The sequence below is a fragment of the Narcine bancroftii genome, chromosome 5 (assembly GCF_036971445.1).
Source record: "Narcine bancroftii isolate sNarBan1 chromosome 5, sNarBan1.hap1, whole genome shotgun sequence".
In the NCBI taxonomy this organism is placed as follows: Eukaryota; Metazoa; Chordata; class Chondrichthyes; order Torpediniformes; family Narcinidae; genus Narcine; species Narcine bancroftii.
This window is the reverse complement of record NC_091473.1, coordinates 121,084,845-121,102,242: the sequence shown is the minus strand read 5'-3', so window position 1 is coordinate 121,102,242 and position 17,398 is coordinate 121,084,845. Positions and strand designations below refer to the sequence as shown.

The following is a 17,398-nucleotide window of genomic DNA, read 5'->3' as shown; positions in this document are numbered from 1 at the left end:
TAAAGGGAGGAAAGTTTAGTGGAGACATCATGTGTAAGTTTATTGCACAGAGAGTTGTGGGTGATTGCCAGGGGTGGTAGTGGAGGCTGGAAGAATAGGGGCATTTAAGAGACTAGACAGGTACATGGATGAAAGAAGAATAGAGGGTTATGAAGTAGGAAGCATTTAGTTTTAAATATTTTTAGTTTTAGTTTTAATATTGTGCATTTAGTTGGCACCACATCGTGATTGTATTAATCTCATGTCAACATACTCTGAGCCAATGTATTTCACTAATATTGGTTGAAAGAAAAATATTCTTTATAACTGCAGTAAACTCTGTTCTTCAAGTTGTAATTGAGTTATCAGTATAGCCCTTTATCCCACTATATTCATGCTGGCTCTCATATACCTACCTACAGTAATCCCATTATGAGCACTTGGCCTGCAGCCTCCACTGCCTGGTAAATTCAACTTCTTTCTTTGGTTTGGCTTCACAGACGAAGATTAATGGAGGGGTATAATGTCCACGTCAGCTGCAGGCTCATTTGTGGCTGACAAGTCCGATGCAGGACAGGCAGACACGGTTGCAGCGGTTGCAGGGGAAAATTGATTGGTTGGGGTTGGGTGTTGGGTTTTTCCTCCTTTGTGTTTTGTCAATGAGGTGGGCTCTGCGGTCTTCTTCAAAGGAGGTTGCTGCCCGCCGAACTGTGAGGAGCCAAGATGCGCGGTTTGAGGCGATATCAACCCACTGGCGGTGGTCAATGTGACAGGCACCAAGAGATTTCTTTAGGCAGTCCTTGTACCTCTTCTTTGGTGCACCTCTGTCTCAGTGGCCAATGGAGAGCTCGCCATATAACACGATCTTGGGAAGGCGATGGTCCTCCATTCTGGAGAAGTGACCTACCCAGCGCAGTTGGATCTTCAGCAGCTTGGATTCGATGCTGTCAGCCTCTGCCATCTCGAGTACTTCAATGTTTGAGATGAAGTCGCTCCAATGAATGTTGAGGATGGAGTGGAGACAACGCTGGTGGAAGCGTTCTAGGTGATGCCGGTAGAGGACCCATGATTCGGAGCCGAACAGGAGTGTGGGTATGACAACGGCTCTGTATACGCTAATCTTTGTGCGAATATTGTGAGGCAACCTGCTTCCACCATCTAATGAGGCAGAGTATTCCTAATTCCAACTACCCTCCATCTCTCCATCCACAAAATCTTTCCTTCACATCCCCCTCCAACCTCTTCCCCCTTATAGTAAACCTACATCTTCCAACTGTTGACACGTTTATAAGGGGTAAAATTTTCCAAAAAAAATTTAACCTGTCTATGACCCTCAGAATTTTGTATTCCTCTGTCAGGAATTCCCACCCCTCCCCATCTTCCTGTTTGTTTCAAAAAATGCAAACATAGCTTCTCCATGTAAGTGTGCCATGGATCTAAATTTAAATTTAAATTTTAAATTTAGACATACAGCACAATAATGGGCCATTTTGGCCCACGAGTCTGGGCCACCCAATTTACACTCAATTGACCTTCACCCCCAAATGGTGGGAGGAAACCAGAGCCCCTGGGGAAACCAATGCAGACATGGGGAGAATGTACAAACTCCTAATAGGCAATGTAGGATTTGAACTCCGGTTCCAATCATTGGTGCTATAAAGCCATTATGCTAATTGCTATGCCATCCTTTGCTTTTTCTTAAATTTGTACTTTTAAAATAAAAAAAGTTTACTTATTCATATTTGCATCACCTACCACAGCAGCAAAAACCCTCCTCTCAAGTTTTCATTTTAAAAATGCTTGTGTCCTCATCACGGTAAAGCATGAAGATTGGAAAATGCTAGGTTGCCATTTAATTCTGGAGCTCTTCAGCATAAACACTGCATTCTCTTGAAAGGAAAATCAATTTGTACTTCAGGAACCTTGCTGCATGGCGCAATTTCCAAACCGAGAGCAATGAAGAACATTTAGGGACAGAGGTCTGGAAAACAACGTCAAAATCTGTCCTTTCTTCATCTGGAATAGGGTTTTGAATCTATCTCAAGGCAGAAAACATAAAGCCTTCAACTTTTGATGAGACAATAAGTAATCAGAAAATGTCACCTCTTCCTTCCTCAGTCTTTACTTCAAACATGGCTGGGTCATTTTGATTGGAAGTATTTGCTGTCTATGTCTGCTAAAGATACATGAAATGAGGTGAGTCGGTGTTAATTTAGTTCCCAGTGGGTGTGAGTCCACACAACGCGTCTCAGAAAAATATTTCCATTGTTGATATTGTCACAATGACTAAAATGGATTCATGTGTTACAAAAGGAAAACTCTACTTTCAAAGGCAACTCCATGTTGGAATTATTATCTATTCATTGGTCTGAGTTACACACGAAAATATCATATAACTCTTTTATATAGATAATATTTTTGACCGTCTTTCTGGAGTGAACGACCCCTACTGTTTGACTGTTATTGGAGTGTGCAACGATGATTGCTTTGCATTACAGTCTATTGACCATATTCACCAATCTCTTACGAGAGTAAAGGCCCCCTATTGTTCAGCCCTATAGAATTGCTCAATAATGATTTGTATTAGAGTGCATAACAGATGACCAGATTTCACCTCTTTCAGAGAATGTTTTGTTATTCATCACCTTATCTTAGGTGGCATTATTGTACAACACAACAGTGCCAAAACAGTGGTAAAGTATGAATCTGCGCTCACAGCACTTCCTTTCATCACATGAAACTCTGATCTTAACTATGCCATTGTCTTGATGGGAAGACAGAGTGAAGAATGATCAAGTCTCTGCAGAGGGATTTTGAAGTTTAAAACAGTACTTTAACAGCATGTAACAGAACAACATGGGAGGGGATTCTTACATCCTCCTTTGTCTCTGGGGCAGCAACTATTCAGTGTGATATTAATGAGTTTTTGGAAATGCCATCATCAAAAGTGAAGAATGACATACAAACATAATATGTCTGCTTCATCCTCTCGTATCCATTCTATTGCTGGGCCCAGTGGTATTGGTTAATTTAGTGAATAAATATGCAGTCATAAGAGCTGTGGGCCCAATAAATTTTACCTCTAATATATTACCGTGCACTTCAACCACCCATCCTTGACAAGTACGGGATTGTGCTTATGTTCAGTTGCATACAATCTTCATTTCGATGTTCTTATTTGGTGGGATGGGATATGTCCAATATGAACCCTACTATGAAAATCATGTTGCATTTCAAATAAGCTATCAGAATGCATCCAGTACTTAATATCTAATGTCCTACAAGAAGAAGGTTGGCCAAACTTGGGTCATTTTTTCTCTGAAGGAGGACTTGATAGAAGTTTATAAAATTGTGAGGGGCCAGTTAAAATCCTTTTTGCTGGGTAAAAAAAATGTCAACTGTGAGAGGACACGCATTTAAGGTAAGGGGGAAAAGTTTAAAGATGTGGAGTTTCTTTTTACAGTGAGTAGTTAAAAAAAAACCTGCAGTGAGCTGCCAGGGGAAGCAGATATGATAGTAGTTTTTAAGATACTTTTAGATGGACACATGAATCTGAAGGGAATGTAGAGATGTGATCATGAGCAGGCAGAAGTTTAAATTGGCAGGAGTGTTCAGAGCAAACAGCGTGGGCCAAAAAGCCTGGGCCTGAGCTGTACCATTCTACGTTCTACCAAATACTCACAATTTATTCTATAATATTAGTAAAATAGTGTTTTTGGTAGCACTTCTGGTAGTCTGTATATTTATTGCCTATTGCTTTCATACAGATGACATAAACTAAACACTTTTGAACATAGTAATAATATAATTAATAATAAAAGCAGAATTAATGTAGCATTGTGCAGATGAATATTGGTAGCAACTAAACTCCAGGACAGCAAAGCCTGTGAGATTAAATTTTAAAAATCATCTATTTACAATATGTGGGGAAATGAGATCTTCTTTATTTTATGTTATCATGTAAGGTACATCGTATATATTTGTGTAATACTCGTGCTTTGGGGACCAACTTTTCACGATAAATTGGGGGCGGGGGGGCTCGACATTTACACGGATACTACCTGCATGGTTCAATGCATCATGAACTCGGATGCCTGGGACTGGGTGGTACGTCCATGCTTTAATGGGCAAGTGGTCGGGGCCAAGGGGAGAATCTGTGGCCGGGTCATCAGGAGCTCGGATGGGTTGGCAACTGTGGCCAAAAACATGGATCGTATGGAAAACATGCAATTTTTGAGCCAAAATTGGGGGGGGGTGGGGGGGAGGTTGGGGGTGACCTTTACACAGGATCAACTATTATGCAAGTATATAAGGTGGTGTTTAAATTAAACAAGATCATTATTGTTATCCTATGCATTCATATTACCGTGACATAAAATGATCATCTTAAATCCAAGTTTGTCATCACTTTTTTTCAGAACTCACTGAAGCTCAACTATTTTAATGACACAAATATCCAGTTCAGATCACAAATAAGAAGTACTTTTTAAAAAATCTATGAAGTATTGAAACATATACAGCAGATAAGAACACTGCTGCAATATTCAGCTGGCGATTCCCTCTGTGCACATGGATTGACAAAGCACGTGCATACTCACACGCACTTCTCTCGGGCAGTTACTCATTTCTACTGGTTTTGAGGCGACAGATGAATTATGTGAGATGTGCCAGAGATCAGTTGTTGTGGATTCATTAAGGTAATAGCATGTATGCCATCTTGTAGCAGATGCAGGATCAACATAAATATGCACTTGGAAATGCACGGAGGTCCTGCCCATTGCTTCCTTCCAATATTTTTCCACCCCAACCACCCTTATTCTGACTCCTCTGCTTCAAAAGGGCATCAAGCAGGCCAGTGCTTAAGAAGGCCAGTGAGCTGTCTCAATCTCTATTGCCCAATTGCACTCACATCTACTGTAATGCAATGCTTTGAGAGGTTGGTTATGGCTAGAACTAACTCATACCAAAGTGAAGATCTGGAGCCATTGCAATTCACCTACCATCACATTTGCTCCACAGCAGATGCAATATCATTGGGTCTCCACTCAGCCCTGGATCACCTAGACAACAGCAACATGTACATCAGGCTACTCTTCATCGACTGCAGCTCAGCTTTCAACATCATCACACCCTCAGTACTGGTCGACAAGCTCCAAAAACTGGGCCTCTGGATCTGGATCTGCATCTGGATCCTTGACTTCCTGAATGGAAGACCACAGTCAATACGAATCAAAACAGGTGCATCTCAAGGATGTGTGGCTAAAGCACAATTCAAGTGCCATTTACAACTTTGCTGATGACACCACGATCATCGGAAGAATCACAGACAACAATGAAGAAGCGTACAGGAGTGAGATCAGCTCGTTGGTTGATTTCACAACAAAACCTTGCACTCAATGTTAGCAAAACTATGGAACCACGGAGGGGGAAATCAGGAGAACAAAGTCCAGTCATCATCAATTTCTGGGTGACAACATCTCTGAAGATCTATCCTGTGGCCTCCAAAGATGAAAATATTTACATGTACCATATAGAACATTCTGATTGATTACATCACTGCCTGGTATGAGGGAGCCACTGCATAGGACAGGAAAAGGCTATAGAGAGTTGTGACCTTGGCCAGTGCCATCATGGGCATTGGTCTTCACTTCATCGAGGACACCCTCAATAGGCGGTGTCTCAAGAAAACAGTCAATAACCTCAAGGATCCTCACCACCCTGACCATGCCCTCTTCACTCCATCAGGAGAGAGGAACAGGAGTCTGACAATGAATACCCAATGGTGCAAAAGCAACTTCTTTTCCATCAGATTTCTAAATATGAACTAGACATGACCTCACTTTCTCTTCTTTTGATTTATTTATTTTCAAAATGTAATTTAAGGCAATATATACTTGTAACGTTACCGCAAAACATCGAATTCTGATTCTCTCACTCTTGACAATTGCCTCCAATACCCTTCATTGTAACACACCTCTAGTCTCCTCTACCTCTGCCCCTTCAACTTCTTCGTTCATCCAGCTCCCAAGTCCTCCCCATATGCTCCTTCACTTGGCTTCCCTGAGAACCTATCCCCCAAGACACCCACCTTCACCCAATGTGCAATCACTGAATTGCCTGCCTTCAGCATGAAGTCTAATCTGGGGTGCTGAGTAGGGTATTGCACTGGCCTTGGGTTACCACGTAGGCATGGTGGTGGGTGTCAGCTCAGTGCTGCCGAAAATGGGGCAGAGAAGCAGACCTGTAGGGATGACATGGTGGTAATATATCAAGACAACAGTCAATATCTTCAGAATAATATCCTCACTGACCGAATTGCCACCAACCAACTCTCTCCATGATCGTCTTATGGACAGCAAAATCTTTGTTACCATAATGTAAGCTTTCTTTTGAACTGCTTTGCAGACTTCATCTCTGGTCTTGCTTTTCGTTATAAACTGCAAAAAACAAGCTGCTTCCCCAAGTGTTACACACAACAAAGTACAATGCTCTCACTTGCATTGTATCTTTTGCTCATCACTTCTTTTGTTAATGACCCATATTGATTCATGTTCTAGCAATGCCTAGTAATGGAAGTCCTCATTCTCATGTTAAAATCGTTCCATTTCCACAGCCCTACTTATTTCTGTAATCTCCTCAAGCTCTACAACACACAGTGTATGTACTTTAAACAACCCTCTGGCATTCTGTCCCACCAAAGTCAATATAATTGACTAACTTTAGAAGCAGATTTCAACACAGTTAACCACAATGTCACTCATTTAAGCATGCAAGAGAAGATAAATTTCTACCCTTGGGTCTATCAAAAAGCCTCTTGTATATCTCCAATCCCTTCATCTGCTGCTTGTGATTATTCAAAACCAAAATTCCCTTCCTAAATCTCTGAATCTTTATTGTTCTCTCCTTTAAGCCATTATTTGAAACCGACCTCTTCGAACAAGATTTTGGTCATTTGCCTTAAATAAATTCCAAGACTGCGAGATGTGGAGGGAGGGTGCTAGTTAGAGGTTGGAGTTTTTTTTCATATATATAAAAATGATTTGTATAAGATTAAAATAGTTTTAGATCCAACTGTATTTTTATTGGGTAGTTTGCAACCTCTGAAAGGCTTGGGATTAGATAAATTCCAGCTTGCTTTTGTATATTTAGCTTTATCCGTAGCGAAAAAATGTATTGCTAGTACGTGGAAAGATACAAATATGATTGATATTAATAGATAGCATGAGATGAAATATTGTTTAATAATGGAAAAAATTACATGTTTTGTGTGATAATTATAATTTTTTTTATTAATAAGTGGTTGTTATACTCAGAATATTTACATTTCAATTTATATTGATTAGATTTTAACATGTATATTTAACTTTTCTTTATATTCTTTCTTTTTTCTTTTTTTATGGCTCTCCTTAGGAGAGTTGGCTGAAGGGGGGGGGTTCTTTTCTTTTCTTTCTTTTTTTCTATATATATAAAAAAAACGTTCATGTTCATGTTTAATTGCTGTATATGTCATATATTATTTGTTTTTTGAACGAATAAATAAAGTTTATTTAGATATGTATCTAAATGTAGTAATTGTTAATTGTTTGTGATGACTAATCTTAAATAAAATATATTTTAAAAAGACTGCGAAATGAAAACTCAAAATGGTCAACCAGTTTACCTATCTCGGCTGCACCATTTCATCAGATGCAAGGATCGACAACGAGATAGACAACAGACTCGCCAAGGCAAATAGCGCCTTTGGAAGACTACACAAAAGAGTCTGGAAACACAACCAACTGAAAAACCTCACAAAGATAAGCGTATACAGAGTCGTTGTCATACGCACACTCCTGTTCGGCTCCGAATCATGGGTCCTCTACCGGCATCACCTACGGCTCCTAGAACGCTTCCACCAGCGTTGTCTCCGCTCCATCCTCAACATTCATTGGAGCGCCTTCATCCCTAACGTCGAAGTACTCGAGATGGCAGAGGTCGACAGCATCGAGTCCAAGCTGCTGAAGATCCAGCTGCGCTGGGTGGGTCACATCTCCAGAATGGAGGACCATCGCCTTCCCAAGATCGTGTTATATGGCGAGCTCTTCACTGGCCACCGTGACAGATGTGCACCAAAGAAGAGGTACAAGGACTGCCTAAAGAAATCTTTTGGTGCCTGCCACATTGACCACCGCCAGTGGGTTGATATTGCCTCAAACTGTGCATCTTGGCGCCTCACAGTTTGGCGGGCAGCAACCTCCTTTGAAGAAGACCGCAGAGCCCACCTCACTGACAAAAGGCAAAGGAGGAAAAACCCAACACCCAACCCCAACCAACCAATTTTCCCCTGCAACCACTGCAACCGTGTCTGCCTGTCCCGCATCGGACTTGTCAGCCACAAACGAGCCTGCAGCTGACGTGGACATTTACCCCCCTCCATAAATCTTCGTCTGCGAAGCCAAGCCAAAGAAAAAAAAGAATTTCCATAAATGAAAGCTGTTGTTTTCATGAAGTTCACAAGTAAATAATTTGTCTTAATCAAGGGTCCCAACCTGAAATGTGGATTGACCACTTCTCTCCATGGATGTTGCCTGACCTGCTGTGTCCCCCTGCCCCCCACCCCCAGCTTGTCTTTGTTCAGAAAAAATGAATTATTTTCTTAAATACTGGCCAAAATCTGCTTTCTTTTTTTTTAAATTTGGACACACAGCATTTCAGCCTATGAGTCAATGCCACCCAATTTTCACCTCATCAACCCCATTAATATTAACATCATTAATATACAAAATATACTCCCAGTATATTTTTGAACGGTGGGAGGATGGTGAAAAAAAACCTATGCAGACACGAAGAACATACAAACTTCTTACAGAGAGCATGGGATTCAAACCCTAGTCCAGTCCCAATTGCCGACGCTGTAAAGGCATTGCATTAACTGCTACGCCAACTGTGTCGCCCATTTTGACTGGACATTCTTCACATTTCGAAAGAATGATAAATTGATCGATTCACTCATCTTGGGTACTACTTTACTGGAAATTCAGGTTGTAATTCACAATAATTTATTCTTACATTTTGCCACTTCTCTCCCAGCATAACCAGGAAAAGTTAAAACAAATTATAACTGCTGCTCTTCCCCATCGGCACTAACCCCCACACTTGATGCTTTTTGAAATTGAGCCTTAAGAAAGAACACAATCTTCTTCCACAAGTTAAAAAGCCTCAAAGCCACTTGAAATACTCCAATCTCCCCTGCTGGAGTCCTAAATCAGCAGTGCTTCAGAGATGGGGCTAAATTACATTAAGGATGAACAATAAGGTAAGTGAACATCCGGCTTGGAAGGCAGAGGTAAAGAAATAGCGCATTAGCTGTGGTATATACCGTGCCTATTAGGAGGAAGTGAGTTTCTAAAATGCAAGAGCCTTTCAACCCAGCGCTAATCAGACATGGCTCACAAATTGATTCCACGGAGGCTGGCACCATCTAGGTGTTTGCTCAAGGAGAGAGATGCACCTCGGCCACAGATGACTTGAAGCTAATTTCCTTTTTCCCTTTCCTATTTGTCTGAATGAGATTTGCAAAGGTCAGGATTAGGAGGATGAAAATAACTATGTTTTAGCTACCACCTGAAAGCTGCACTGATCTGCTTTTTTCACAGTCCCATGATCATTCCTCAACTTATTTCAGATTCCTCTTAACATCTAGGTTCTCTCTGCAAACTTAAGCTATTAACTCTCCTCAAATTAATATCTAAAGCCTCAGGTATCAGCTCTAAACTATTCGCAACTGTTCAAATGGCTGCATCCTTAAGTACTCGTGTATAGGTTTGGAAGGAACAGGGCAACAGCAGCAATTTCTTTTAAACACTTCTGCACTTACTTCAGAAAAACAAAAGGTTCGAACATTCATTTAGAGGATGGATGAAACTGTATTAAGGATGTATAAAGACAATGAGCATCAAGTGGATTGGAGCTCCCTAGAACATAATGATCCCATTAGTTTTGGTATTCAGACTTTTATGAGCAGGTTTCTAAAAAAAGATTAAGCCTTCAAAAAGACTTGATTTAAGTTTTCCAGCAACGGTGACGTACACAGTCTGTACCAAATAGGTTTAAAACTGGGCCATCAATTTTAGAACCAGAGAACCATAGAACATTACAGCACAGAAAATAGGCCCTTCTGCCCTTCTAGTCTGTGCCAAATTATTATTCTGCTGAGTCACTCTGACCTGCACCTTGTCCATAGCCCTCCATTCCCCACTCTTCCATGTACCTATCCAAATTGTTCTTGAAATTGAGCCTGCATTCACCATTTCAGCTGGAAGCTCATGGTAAGAAGTTTCTCCTAAATTTTTCCCCTTTCACCTTTAATCATGTCCTATCATTTGTACCTCACCTAATCTTAGTGGAAACAGCCTAGTTGCATTTACTCTGTGTATACAGAGTATAATTTTGTATCTTTGGCTTGGCTTCGCAGACGAAGATTTATGGAGGGGGTAAATGTCCACGTCAGCTGCAGGCTCGTTTGTGGCTGACAAGTCCGATGCGGGACAGGCAGACACGGTTGCAGCGGTTGCAGGGGAAAATTGGTTGGTTGGGGTTGGGTGTTGGGTTTTTCCTCCTTTGCCTTTTGTCAGTGAGGTGGGCTCTGCGGTCTTCTTCAAAGGAGGTTGCTGCCCGCCAAACTGTGAGGCGCCAAGATGCATTGTTTGAGGCGAGATCAGCCCACTGGCGGTGGTCAATGTGGCAGGCACCAAGAGATTTCTTTAGGCAGTCCTTGTACCTTTTCTTTGGTGCACCTCTGTCACGGTGGCCAATAAAGAGCTCGCCATATAACATGATCTTGGGAAGGCGATGGTCCTCCATTCTGGAGACGTGACCCACCCAGCACAGCTGGATCTTCAGCAGCGTGGACTCGATGCTGTCGACCTCTGCCATCTCGAGTACTTCGACGTTAGGGATGAAGGCGCTCCAATGATTGTTGAGGATGGAGCGGAGACAACGCTGGTGGAAGCGTTCTAGGAGCCGTAGGTGATGCTGGTAGAGGACCCATGATTCGGAGCCGAACAGGAGTGTGGGTATGACAACGGCTCTGTATACGCTTATCTTTGTGAGGTTTTTCAGTTGGTTGTTTTTCCAGACTCTTTTGTGTAGTCTTCCAAAGGCGCTATTTGCCTTGGCGAGTCTGTTGTCTATCTCGTTGTCGATCCTTGCATCTGATGAAATGGTGCAGCCGAGATAGGTAAACTGGTTGACCGTTTTGAGTTTTGTGTGCCCGATGGAGATGTGGGGGGGCTGGTAGTCATGGTGGGGAGCTGGCTGATGGAGGACCTCAGTTTTCTTCAGGCTGACTTCCAGGCCAAACATTTTGGCAGTTTCCGCAAAACAGGATGTCAAGCGCTGAAGAGCTGGCTCTGAATGGGCAACTAAAGCGGCATCGTCTGCAAAGAGTAGTTCACGGACAAGTTTCTCTTGTGTCTTGGTGTGAGCTTGCAGGCGCCTCAGATTGAAGAGGCTCCCATCCGTGCGGTACCGGATGTAAACAGCGTCTTCATTGTTGAGGTCTTTCATGGCTTGGTTCAGCATCATGCTGAAGAAGATTGAAAAGAGGGTTGGTGCGAGAACACAGCCTTGCTTCACGCCATTGTTAATGGAGAAGGGTTCAGAGAGCTCATTGCTGTATCTGACCCGACCTTGTTGGTTTTCGTGCAGTTGGATAATCATGTTGAGGAACTTTGGGGGGCATCCGATGCGCTCTAGTATTTGCCAAAGCCCTTTCCTGCTCACGGTGTCGAAGGCTTTGGTGAGGTCAACAAAGGTGATGTAAAGTCCTTTGTTTTGTTCTCTGCACTTTTCTTGGAGCTGTCTGAGGGCAAAGACCATGTCAGTAGTTCCTCTGTTTGCGCGAAAGCCGCACTGTGATTCTGGGAGAATATTCTCGGCGACACTAGGTATTATTCTATTTAGGAGAATCCTAGCGAAGATTTTGCCTGCAATGGAGAGCAGCGTGATTCCCCTGTAGTTTGAGCAGTCTGATTTCTCGCCTTTGTTTTTGTACAGGGTGATGATGGTGGCATCACGAAGGTCCTGAGGCAGTTTTCCTTGGTCCCAACAAAGCTTGAAAAACTCATGCAGTTTGACATGCAGAGTTTTGCCGCCAGCCTTCCAGACCTCTGGGGGGATTCCATCCATACCTGCTGCTTTGCCACTTTTCAGTTGTTCAATTGCCTTATATGTCTCATCCTGGGTGAGGACCTTATCCAGCTCTAGCCTTAGGGGCTGTTGAGGAGCTGGAGCAGGGCGGAATCTTGGACTGAGCGGTTTTGTATTTTGTATACCTACACGATCCTTTATCTGGACATCTAAAATCCGGAAAGCTCCAAAATCCGGCATGGGGACCAGCAGTTGGGGGAAGGCGGAGACTGCCGGGCAGCCGAGGGACCACGGTATGAAATATCCCCTCATTGTTCTATGCTCAAGGGAATAAAGTCCTAACTTTTATTTATTCAATCTTTATCTGTAGCTCAGTTCCTGATGTCCGGGCAACATCCATATCTGCACTCTTTCAAACTTATTGATATTTTTCCTGTAGTTAGCTGATGAAAATTTCACACAATACTCAAAATTTGGTCATACTAGTGTCTTATATAACTTTACCATAACATCCCAGCTCGAATGTTCAATATTTTGGTTTTTGAAGGCCAATATGTCAAAAGCCTTTGTTACAAACCAATCCACAGTTACGTCACTTTGATTGAATTCTGTATCTGTATTTCCAGATCCCCTCAGTTCTTCCACACTCCTCAGTCCTCTACCGTTTACAATGTATGTCCTACCTTGATTTATCATTCCAAAATGCAACACCTCACACTTGTCTGCATTAAATTCCATCTGCCTTTTTCCAGCTGGTACAGATCCCTCTGCAAGCTTTGAAAGTCTTTCTCGCTGTACACAATACCTCCAGTTTTTGTGTCATCTGCAAACCCCCTGCTTACGACATTATCATCCAGATCATTGATTTGATAACAAACAACAATGGTCCCAGCACTGATCTCTGAGGCATACCACTAGCCACAGGCCTCCAGTTTGAGAAGCAATCATCCACTACCACTCTTTGGCTTCTCCTGTATAGCCAATATCAAATTCAGTTCTCTACCTCATCATGAATATTGAGCGTCTGAACTTCCCACATGGGACCTTGTCAAAAGCTTTACAAAAATCCATGGAGACAACAACCACAGCCTTTGCTTCAATTACTTTTCTGGTAACCTCCTTAAAAAACTCTCTAAGATTGGTTAAACATGACCTACAATGCACAAAGCCATGATGAATATCCTTTTAATCAGATCCTAACTATCCAAATACAGGTACACGATCCTTTATCCGGACATCTAAAATCCAGAAAGCTCCAAAATCCGACATGGGGACCAGCAGTTGGGGGAAGGCGGAGACTGCCGGGCAGCCGAGGGACCACGGTTGCAGGAGACTGCCAGGCGGCCGAGGGATCGGCGACCGGGAGAGACTGCCGGGCAGCCGAGGGACCACGGTTGCAGGAGACTGCCAGGCGGCCGAGGGATCGGCGACCGGGAGAGACTGCCGGGCAGCCGAGGGACCACGGTTGGGGGAGACTGCCGGGCGGCCGAGGGACCGGCGGTCAGGGGAGACGTCTGGGCGGGCGAGAGACTGTGGTTGGGGGAGGCGGCCGAGGGACCAGTGGTCAGGGCAGATGTCTGGGTGGCCAAGGGACCAGCGTTTGGAGGAGGCGACCAAGGGACCAGTGTTTGGGGGAGGCAGGCCAGGTGACTGGAAGGGGGTGGGGGTGGATACTGCAGCATAATTTGGGTGGGCTTTCCGAAATCCAGAAAAATCTGAAATTCGGAACACACTGTCCCCCAAGATTCGGGATAAAGGATCGTGCACCTGTACTTGTATATCCAATCTCTTCAAATACCTTCAAACCAATTGTTCTCAAATTACCTACTATTGTTATCAGGGTCACTAGCCTATAAATTCCTGGGTTACTTTTGGAACCTTTTTTAAGCAATGGAACAACTTGAGCTACCCTCCAATTCTCTGGCACCTCACCTGTGACTAAGGACATTTTAATATTTCTGCCAGAGCCCCTGCAATTTTTGCACTAGCCTCCTTCAGGTCCAAGAGAATATCTGGTTAGACCCTGGGGACTTGTCCATCCTTATTTGCTTTAAGACAGCAGGTACCTCCACCTCCTTAATCTGTATAGGTTCTATGACCTCACCGCTTACATTTTTACTCCGTGCCAGCTTCCTGAGTAAATACTGATGCAGAAAATATCATTTAAGATTTCCCCCATTGATGCACCTTCAATTACTCGAAAGATGTTGAGAAACCCAAAGGCTATATTCACTTAAGAACAATGACACATTCAAACTGTTCAACTGTCCTGCACTGTCCTATACAGGAGCCTATGGGGAGAAGCCACAGGTACAATTGGCCAATAGGTGTGCCTGATCAGACAATTATACATAACAGTGGTTTACCACACCCATACATAGCTGACCACTCTGATCTTCAAGGGGACTAATTTGGTCCCTTACTATGGTGGTACACCACAGGCCTACTGCAGGGGGAAACCTCTGTACCTGCAGAAGAGCATAGGGACAAGACAACATCTGGGCTGGCTGTCAATCAGCTGACGTGAATGGACCAAGCCCCACCCGGTCGGGTGTCAATCACCCTCTGGGATATAAGCCTGAGCCGGCCCTTCGAAGACATTCTCAGGGTTTACAGCAGCAACTACTCACAGCCAGCTCTGTGGAAGTTTATGTCGAATAAAGCCTGTTGTACAGTCTTTTGGTTTTGTGTGTTTGCTTCTGACCGGCAGCTCACCACACTTATACTACCCTTTTGCTTTTAATTTACCTATAGAAACCCTTAGGATTTTCTTTCACATTGTCTGTCAAAGCAACCTCATGTCTTCCTTTAGCTCTCCTGAGTTCCCTCTCAAGTGTTTTCTTGCATTTTTTATACTTCTATTGTGCTTTTTTTGCTCCTTGTTGTTTATACCTATGATACATTTCTCTCTTCATCTTGCCAGTATCTCTCAAAAACCAAGGTTTCTTATGCTTGTTAACTTTGCTTTTAATCTGGACAGGAACTTGAATCTTAACAAACTCTGTACTCTCGAAATTTCAACTTTGAAGGCCTTCACTTACCAAGCACATCCTTGCCAGTAAACAACTTGCCCTAATCTAGATCCTTTCTCATTTCCTCAAAATTAACCTTTCTCCAGTTTAGAATTTCATTTCTATGTCATCATTTAAATGTATCTAATCCATTATTCCAAGTACACCTTGGTTCTTTGGCTTGGCTTCGCGGACGAAGATTTATGGAGGGGTAAATGTCCACGTCAGCTGCAGGCTCGTTTGTGGCTGACAAGTCCAATGCGGGACAGGCAGACACGGTTGCAGCGGTTGCAGAGGAAAATTGGTTGGTTCGGGTTGGGTGTTGGGTTTTTCCTCCTTTGTCTTTTGTCAGTGAGATGGGCTCTGCGGTCTTCTTCAAAGGAGGTTGCTGCCTGCCGAATTGTGAGGCGCCAAGATGCACGGTTTGAGGCGATATCAGCCCACTGGCGGTGGTCAATGTGGCAGGCACCAAGAGATTTCTTTAGGCAGTCCTTGTACCTCTTCTTTGGTGCACCTCTGACACGATGGGCAGTGGAGAGCTCGCCATATAACACGATCTTGGGAAGGCGATGCTCCTCCATTCTGGAGACCTGACCTACCCAGCGCAGTTGGATCCTCAACAGTGTGGATTCGATGCTGTCGGCCTCTGCCATCTCAAGTACTTCGATGTTAAGGATGAAGTCACTCCAATGAATGTTGAGGATGGAGCGGAGACAACGTTCTAGGAAGCGTTCTAGGAGCTGTAGGTGATGCCGGTAGAGGACCCATGATTCGGAGCCGAACAGGAGTGTGGGTATGACAACGATTCTGTATACGCTTATCTTTGTGAGGTTTTTCAGTTGATTGTTTTTCCAGACTCTTTTGTGTAGTCTTCCAAAGGAGCTATTTGCCTTGGTGAGTCTGTTGTCTATCTCGTTGTCGATCCTTGCATCGGATGAAATGGTGCAGCCGAGATAGGTAAACTGGTTGACCATTTTGAGTTTTGTGTGCCCGATGGAGATGTGGGGGGGGGCTGGTAGTCATGGTGGGGAGCTGGCTGAGTTTTCTTCAGGCTGACTTCCATGCCAAACATTTTGGCAGTTTCCGCAAAACAGGACGTCAAGCGCTGAAGAGCTGGCTCTTTTGAAAATTTAATAAAAATGAAACAAATCTAGCATAAAGAAGGAGCCGCAGAAACTAAAATAAAAGAGCTTCTCTGAGGTACTTTCCATCCTGTTTCTTATCACCAACTCTATAAGCAGACAGTATTTTGTGTTGTTGTCAGTAATTTCGGGTATTGCAGTTGGAAAGGCACCAGGCCTCCTTTGGGATTACGAACTTTTGACAGGGAGTATGCCAGATTTCAAGCTGGTCACTGAAGATGGTTAGAGTGATGCATCAATTTCCATCAGGAAGAGCTGCTGGAGAAAGTAGGTATTGATCCTGGCAAAGAGTTAATAACTCAGCTCTGTGACCATGCAGGATAGGACAAACGTGAGGCGCAGGGTATCATGGGATTAGAAAGCTGATTAGGACACAAAGCAGTAATGGTCTGCGCTCCTCCATCACTATCACACAAGAGAGCCAATGGTGTACGCACTGAGATCACGTCCTTGCATAATTTGTTGATGAAGCGGTAACTTTGATGAAATGCAAGAGGAACAGTTGGAAAAGTAGTTGTGTGCTGAAGGCCTGCTCTCTTTAGCCAGCTACATATCCAGCCAGGCACTTCTGGTAACTGCAAAACCAACATGTGCCATTCAAGGTACCGAAGTGCCTAGCATGTCTTCACTATGAAAAGCAAGACAAATTCAACTTATCAGCTTGAGCGTTTTCTCAATCATTAGTAAAGTAATGTGAAAGGGCATCACCAATGCTATCAACAGCATTCTCAACTAACCTGCTGTTAAAGAAGAACATCTGCTTACCCACTTCAAGCGTTTGAGCAATTGCAGCATCAAGGAAACACACTAATATCGAAGAAAATGAGCAGAGGTTTCAACAGTGGCTAGAGACACAGTGGTCACAAAGCAAGGCGGGTGAGGTCAACAAAGGCTAATTGCATCAGCCCTGCCAACACTGCCGCACTTCCTCAGTATCTAAGAAAACCAATTAAACCTTTGTGAGAGGGGGCCTATTATTTTCCACATAATTTGTTCATATTCCTTTATAATATGGCGTACAAGATCTGTCATTTATCGTTTATGTACCATGTGCCCTCATAGGGATCATATTCTGGTTGGCTGCCAGTTCTCATTGCTAGTGGTGTTCCACATGGATCGGTGTTGGAGTTGCTTCTT

The 17,398-nt window shown here is 43.3% G+C and overlaps 1 long non-coding RNA gene across 8 annotated transcripts in view; it reads right to left on the bottom strand.

Moving 5' to 3' along the window:
* The window catches only part of LOC138763932 (uncharacterized), a 37,447-nt gene extending 20,330 nt beyond the window's left edge, over positions 1-17,117 (bottom strand). For 5 of the 8 annotated variants that reach the window (XR_011357902.1, XR_011357903.1, XR_011357904.1 and 2 more), the window contains exons 1-2: positions 16,999-17,117; positions 2,083-2,155 (exon numbers count right to left, since the gene is read on the bottom strand). This is a non-coding gene — a long non-coding RNA (uncharacterized lncRNA). The remainder of the gene's footprint in view (positions 1-2,082; positions 2,156-16,998) is intronic. The other 3 variants (XR_011357905.1, XR_011357900.1, XR_011357907.1) reach the window with 1 other exon arrangement.
* Positions 17,118-17,398: the final 281 nt, after the last annotated feature.